The sequence below is a fragment of the Calypte anna genome, chromosome 3 (assembly GCF_003957555.1).
Source record: "Calypte anna isolate BGI_N300 chromosome 3, bCalAnn1_v1.p, whole genome shotgun sequence".
In the NCBI taxonomy this organism is placed as follows: Eukaryota; Metazoa; Chordata; class Aves; order Apodiformes; family Trochilidae; genus Calypte; species Calypte anna.
Window position 1 is genome coordinate 56,775,814 of NC_044246.1, and position 8,328 is coordinate 56,784,141.

Here is an 8,328-nt window from a genome sequence, read left to right on the forward strand (position 1 = left end):
AATATGAAGATTAGGCCCTCAGCCATAAGCAAGAATAGCAAGAATACAAAAAATCAAAAGCTCAGATATCCACTGCTAATAAATACTATTCCATTGATACTAAAGTTGCAAATCCTTCCTTTCAATCTAAGACTGTAATTTGTTCGCATAAAACAGTTTAGCAAAGAAAAATATTTTATAAAATACCTCTATTCATCGACTATGTGTGAAAAAGAGGTCTTACGAATACATCTAAATGCATGATATTACTGTCAGAAAAAAATGTACAAAAAGTAATAGAATTGGAGGAAAATATATATGCTAAAAAGTGGAGTGCTCACCAAATTCTTTAAGAATGTTAATTAATTATATTTTTTCAGACCCATAATAAATAAGAACAGCAGTATTATTATTTCTAGAAATAGAAAATTTTAATACAGCATCTGGAAGAAATATTAATAAGACACATTGTCCTACTGTTCAAAGATATTAAAATATGTACCGTTCCTTTAATACAAAATAATTTCATGACAAAAAAATGCTTCTATAATAATATTATTACATATTTTTATGAATTAATAATAAAAATTATATACAAAACATGGCTCCAGTTTATAAGGAAAACATTGACTTTAATTTTTCAGTTCACACATGAGGAGCTCGTTAGCCCTGATAAAGATTATCAGGTATTCCCTTTGAAATCATCGTGGAGGGTGTAGAGATGGAAGAGAAGCTGCTGATGTACTGGTGCCACCATTATAGATGAAACAGTCACAGAACATTTTCTAGAGAGAGGTATGGAATGAAAAAGTGACATTGGATGAGATTGCATGAGTAGTTTTCCCAACTTTTTAGTAATCCTTTTAGTAATCTTTACATCTAAAGTCAAATCTTAATAACACAGCTTCTGTTGAAGACACAGTTGAGACCAGTTCTCCTTTGTCAGCTCTTCTTCCAAATCTATTATTTAAATACCTGAAATCAGTACTCCCCATTATCTATACACAAACCAAACCTCATTACAGTTCCCCGCACGAAAAGTTGGACATAAATTATCTCTAGTACGGGTCTGAGGTCTTTCCCATTGAAAGAGCTTTGGGTGAGCAATGAAGATATTAAATACTGCTCAACAACACATGGTCCACCTCCTGCCTCCCTGCCTTCCCTGCCTCAGGCAAGTAGTCGGGTTTCAAGGAAGCCAGTGAGATGCCAGGCAGAGGTGACTTCATTTAGTTAAGGTTCTCTTTCACTTGTTGTTCCCATGCAAAGTGAGATATAATCTGTGGAGAGGTGCACACTCTGGGTAGTTGATAAGATATGATGAAATGCCTACCAAATGGTATCACTTGTGCTGTCCACTGAGAAAGCTAAAAAGAGAGTTTGCATGATAAAATCTTAAATCTGTGAAAGTAATTGCTTCTGACAACTCCAGCTAGGCAATAGGCTGCCCAAACAGTGCTGTTCAGTCACAAATTCTGAGGCTAATGAAGTGAGAAGAACAGAGTGTAGATAAAAATTAAAGCCTACTTATGATGAACAGTCTGGGTTGTTTTCTTAAACTCCTACTTTTTGTGTGCAGAGGGGAAAAATAATCTGTTCCTAACAGTTACCCTTTTGTGGTTTCATATTTTTAGAAGTTGTTGTGGTGTTGTGATTAACAACAAGGAACAGCCGCAGGGTTATTGTAATATGTTAATGAAACCCCACGCTCCCATACAACTTCCTTGAAGATTCTTTTTATAGATTTCACATTGAGGAGGAAATGAACTATAAAAAAATGTGCTACCTAGAATATGATAAATCATTTACCACTTACATTTTTTCCTTTCCATATCACTCTCCAGCTTATTCAAACATTTAAATATTCACTTGTCCTTCCTGTGTGTGTCTTTTATGAATTTTGCTTCTTCAGGTGAAATATGCAAGTATTATTTTCAAACTTAAGCAATCACATTCTGTCATCCAAATGACCTAATAAAGTTCTTTTCAAAGTTGCTTCACATATGCAGTGCTCCTTAACTTACCTCATTTGTTGTCAGGAATATGAACTATCTGTGAACGATTTAAGAACCTTTTAACTGGGTATCTAGCTTTAGTTCCTTGAGCTTGAAAATTCTGGCAAGAGTTCATCACCTGGAATGCTGGATCACTAAATAAAGGACAATTTGTCACTGTGGCAAAAATGCCAAATAATACATCAATCCTCTAGGTTTTCTATCAGCAGTAAATGCCTACAACTCTATAACTGGTGATTCCATTTGAATGTATACAAACCTGGCCAAGCAATTACTCGGGTTTTGACATCTTGAAGGAAAAAAAGTCAGGTAGACTCAGTCCCCTCAGATACTGATGCAAACAGATTACTTAGTGACACAGATAGCCTCATCTGATCTGTCTCTTTCTATGTTCATGGTCTTTATTCCTTGTTATCTGATGGTTACTCATTGATGGGTTTTGAGTGCATGTGTCTTGAACCAAACTTATATCATCAATAAATGGACAATAACAAAATATCGTAATCAACTAAAACAGGAAGTCCACTTAAACTGAATAAAAAATACTCAGTGTTGTCTCCTGAAAAAGAAAATAACCAATGTAGCCTCCTGCATGGTGCTACTCCTAGTGAAGTAAACACTTCTCCCTGTTATTAAAAATCACAAGATACAAAGATCTTGCAGTGCCTTTCCTGTAGTGTTACACATCCAGTTCATTTTTTCCATACTGCTTTGGGCTCTGCTATCATCAGCTGAAACTAGTACCCTATGTTACTTAAACAACTGAATATTTTACTTTGTTAATTCTTTATTAAAGATGTTTTGAGACACTAATGGTATATAAGTCAACCCACTGTCATAGCAGGTAGTGAACCTTAATACACAGTGGTGTGACTAAGGGACAGACAAAGCTGAAGGCCCCCATGTTTTCACCTCCTGTCCCGGGATCTCTTGCACCTTCTTTGCTGTGCCCCACAGAGCACAAAGTGGGGATCTGTATGACAGCCAGTGTCTTATTTTGAGGATAATATAGTGTGCAATAAATTAAGAACAGCTGCAAAGCAAAGATGCCATTGCACTTTTGAAGCCTACAACTTCTGAGTTAGGTTCCTAGATGACTTCGACTCCTATGCAAATTTAATTTTCTATTTTTTGTTACCTTCCTCACTAACTCACTCAGCCTGTTTGATCATATACTCTACCTTCTTTCTTTCATCAGCTTGCTTAGTGTGCTAGGCAGTAAGCTGTTTGTCATAGGGTACCTGTCATTTCGTATATTTCTGTAGAATGCCTCAGCTCTGCCAGGAATTGCAGATGGTACTGCAGGATAAGTGTTATAACTTGCAAGAATGTAAAAATAAAATCTGGTACATCTGAGTTACATATAATGATGTTTTATTTTCTTTACATGCTCATTATACTCTATCTAAATATGTAAAAAATAAGTGAACAGTGCTCAGATATGGAAGGATTATACCAAGGGATGTTGCAAAACCCTTAGCTGGTACAGAATTCACTTAATGGAAGTCAAAACACTTAAGTTGCAGTGGATACTTTAACTGTACTGTGAATTATACCATAGAAAGAAGCCATATATTTATATGCAGAGACTGCTTCTGCTGCTATTATCTAATTACCTCTAATTACCCCTCTCCCTTCCCCTCTCCCCTACCTTGTCACCCCTAAGTCTTTGTTATATACTCCACCTTCTCTCACAAGAAGATGTTCTACATCTTCTTGCCATGCTCCACTAAAATCTCCTCCTCCTTTACAGCTCAGTAATCATTGTGTAGACTTTACTCAAAGAGCCTCCTTCTTTCCTGCTTTGTGAGCACAAGGATCTCCATCGATGCTCCCAAGGCAGCTGCTGTGCAAGTTCCATCCTACTGAATCTAGGCATTCTTGTCCCTCTCCTCCTCCTCCTGGTACCTGTATAAGGTCATTATTGCTGTAATACCCATACAGAGTGTTTATCCATATCAGTAACTAGAGGCTTTGGCTTCAAAAGTTAATTCTCATGCATTTTGGGGGACCTCTAAGGTGACACAATCTTTTAGATGGCCCACAAGACTGGAAGCCAGGACACTTGTCTCTCTATTGTATGATATTTCAACAAGCCATTTTATAATTTCTCTGATTTCATTTCACTGTTTTGCCAAAAAAAACCTCTGAGTTTTCAGTATGAAAAATATAATAAGATAGCTAACCTCTTTTTGGATGCTTACCAGTTTATAGCTAAATAACTAACAGACTAACTAAAAGAAAGGCACTCATTATATTCTGCTTTGCTTATATTCCTTGTTTTCAATACCTTTATTAACTTAGAAATGTGTAGACTTTTTCTTTTCATTCAAAATCTTATAGGAGTGAATATTGCTATTGAAATCCCTTTTTTCCTTGACTATGTAGAGTTAGGGTTCTGTCTTTCCAGATTAAGAATCTCTGTTGTCTAAAGGGAGAGAAAATAATTTTGGTCTCAGCAGATATGCCAGTCCTATAGTGACTGGTATAATCTCTGTTACATGTGCCAGCTCAGGACGGGAGATAGTCACTTCTGAATGGTTTCAGTCAATAAAAGCTTCCTCCTAGTGAGTTTCACTGCCTTATTCCCTAAGCTAGACAAGGGTAAGCAAAGATGCAGTCATCTAGCATCCCTGATCATTCCATTTTTGCTGGATTTTATGACATGATCATGAATTTTGATGAAATGTCTACTATTCTAATGAAACCTTGTTTGGGTTTTCTTAGCATAGTTTTAGTTATTACTCCAACATCAGAGGGAAAAAAAAGTAAAGATTATACCAGTCATGATTTGACACTTATAGCATATGTACTCCAAAGGAGGACTAGCACACATTAAGTGCTCTCCTATAATTTCTGATATCTATGGTGGCTGTCACCCACTAGCTGAAGCTCATAAAAATTTATCAGCACTTGACAATGCACTTGGAAAGACTGAATTCTCTAGAAATATGCTTCACTGAGGAAACACAGGAAAGTTGGATTGCTTACAACGAAGTGATTGAAATGACTGCCAAGAAAAATGCATGCAGGTTTCATTATAACTATTAATCTAATAGTTTCACATTGTACTCCATTTAAATCAGAAACATATCTACGATTTCCTACACTTACACTACTATTAGCTTTAGGTGAAGAAAGGGAAAAAATAAAGATGAGGCATCAGGCTTGGGACTGCAAGCACGGTGTATAGCCTAGAAGCAACGATGTCCAATTTTTTATCAGTGCAAAAAAAAATGGAAACAACCAAACCTTCAATACCTCTCCAGCCAATTTGCTTTCCATAAAAGAGGTGGCACACAGTGTTTAATGTCAATGATGGGCAGGAAGTGATGTTGCACAGTACATGAAAAGGTTAAAAAAATAGCACTCAAGTGGTCAGTGTCAGCCATATAAAATCACTTCCTGACCCCAAATCTGATCACTGGTTTAATCCTGAGTGTGTGAGCAGTACATACCAATCAGACATGTGACTTCAATGCCACTAAAAATATTGCATACATCTCTGCCTAGCTGAATTCATTGCCCAAAGGAAGGCAAAAAAACCCTTACATTATGGATCAAAGAAGAAAAAATTCCTTCGAGCCCCCAAATGCAATAATTGGAAGCCCTGGAGCATGGGATTAGTGTAATATAAATACAGTATATATAATATATATTACACCACCTTTTAAATTGAAGCCTCTATTAACTATCTTGTCACAGATATTAAGCAAATTAAAGACTTAGCAAGTGCATTCAGTCAGTGAATATTATCAATGCATTCCTTGAAAGACCTTCAGAAGCATGAGCACTGAAATTCTGCTCTACAAAACAGCATTGCATCTTATGCTTTTAACGTGATACACCAGAGTATAGAAGATTGCTTCATAAACCTATCATCTCTTCCAAGTTATTCATTAAGTTCCCAGTTTTGAGGAGTGCTAAGTCACAGGAAAATCTGGCTCACAGAAGGGTATGATTTTCCAGAAATATGACAGGATTTTTACTTCTGGAGATTTTGACTGAGGTTGCTGAGAGGACCCTGGTATGCAGTACTGGTTATTCAGTGTCTGACGTATCTTTGCAAATCAGATTATCTGCATTAAACGGTTCTGACAGTCTGTGTTTTAAGAAAGCAATGAGTCACAAGTCTTTCAGCATCCAGAAAATTCAGTACCCAGAATTACCTGCCGTTGGCATTTCTGTGCTTTCCCAGTTTCTGATAAGGGCAGTGGTAAGGACAGGATCACCTAGAGTCAGTCAAGATAAGATATTTTCAGTAGTCCGACGGGTATGTTGCAAACACATCTTGGAATGGCTGCAAATGTACAACTTTTTGCCTGTCTAGGCACCATAAGGTTTTGATTATGGGTTACTGTGGTAAGACCCATTTACCAGTCAGATCTTGGCTTATCCCAACCAGGGATGAAACTCAGTGTCATTCCTTGGCTTATGGCCACTCTGGTCCAATAGTTAAGGGTTTTCAGTAGAGAACAAGGCTCTGGCAGTCTGTAAGACTGCACTATGTCTGTTAACCACCCTGATTTCCAGCTGACTTCTATGTAATTTTTAGTAAGAGGCAGAGGTCTAGTTATTGATACTTTTATACCCAAAGGAGTCATATTTTCTTAGTATGCTGTTTTAATTTCTGTAAGCTGCCCAGGTGCCAACATGATAGGCAGTATAGCAGAGCTGGATGAACCAATTAAGGAACCATAAGTAATTGAATTGCACTGCTTAAATCATGATAAAAAAACACTTGACACAATAACAGATAATTCTATAGCAGTAAGCAAGACAGAATCTCTTTAATCAGACTTGCTTATCACACTCAGTTCAGCATCTAGTTTGAAAGGCTTTATATACAGACTAACTAAAAACAATATTTAACAGAGAGTTATTTTCTATGTCACCATAAATCCTTGTTTAGCTGTATGCACTGAAGCAGTGGAGTTGTTTTGAGTTAGTTATTTCTGCTGTTTGGATAGAATAGATGGAAGGGAACAAAGAAGCCATCTGACAAATACGACAGCCCAGATATTACAGCCACAAAGAAGGAAGATAGAAAGAAATGGAAGAGCTATGCCAATAATTGAGACTTTTTTTGTAGGCTATATCACAAGGTAATTGGCTGTGATATGAATTATGCTTCCCAAGCCAAATGTGAGAGTGCTTAACAGACACAGAGGTCAATTATCTCTTAGTAGTGCCTGCTACAGAGAAAGAGGCTATTGCAATTAGAATACACTATTAAAAATGGTTAGCCATTTTAGTATTTTAAATCACTACTCTCCTCAAAAAAAGAGCACAGTTATTCCTGTCATTGTATGCCTCACAGAATATTCTGTCCTTGGAAGAAAAAAAATTACTAAAAATATTATTCCTCTGAGCTTCTTCTGCTATGAGCTCTGGAACTCTGAGGTTATTCAAATAAAGAAACTTTAAGTACTGTATATTGCTAAGCTTTATCTCTAAGAACAGTAAATTGCTCACTTCTAAGTACTGTATATGTTTACCTTGTCAATAAAGGGAAATTTAGAGATAAATGGCATGAGGGGAAGTGGAGGGTGGAGGCGGGGGGGGGCTGTAATTTGTAAACATGATTCCAATTCTCAGTGTTGTCACTCTTTTAGGGTGTTGCACATTACAGGGCAGATAGACTCAAATCAGGACTCTGTTTCACTTCTCACATTTAAAACAAATAGACTTACAAATAATTTGTCCTCTTGTATCTCTACAGGGATTTTTTTTTTCCTTTATAATTTTTGTAATCCTTATCAACAATGTTAGATCTTTTTGTTATAAGCTTTTAAATATGGACTGTCTTCAGGTTTCACTACTGACGGGAGCAAGCATTGCTCAAAAATACCAGCAAAAACTATTACAAAAGTTGTGTTATAATAGTGCATTAACCTCAAACAACAGATGTTTTTAAAGATGTTTGATCCTAACCTCTCCACAAAGTTCCTTTGTACAGAAAAGTTCATGTCGCGCTACAGTAAGTGAAAAACAAGGTAGGGCTCTGCCACCAAATAAAAATAAAATATAAAGCCCTGAAACTGTTGTCTTACATAGATAAAATGCAGCCTCTCAGCACTCCATGGAGTAATTGGTTTTCACCTACAGTTGCACAAGAAAGAAATACAATGAGCATCACAATGTGCAATGAACCCCTTCCTCATCTGACACCAATAAACCACAATTTTTGTTTATAGTGAAGATTCTTATCCAGACCAAATATGGGATTTATTTAGCTATCACTTGAGAAATCTATTTGTTTGAGAGCTGTTGGCAGAAACAGGAAGTCAATACTCAAAATCACTGACACAAACCTGAAAATACATTCCCTTCA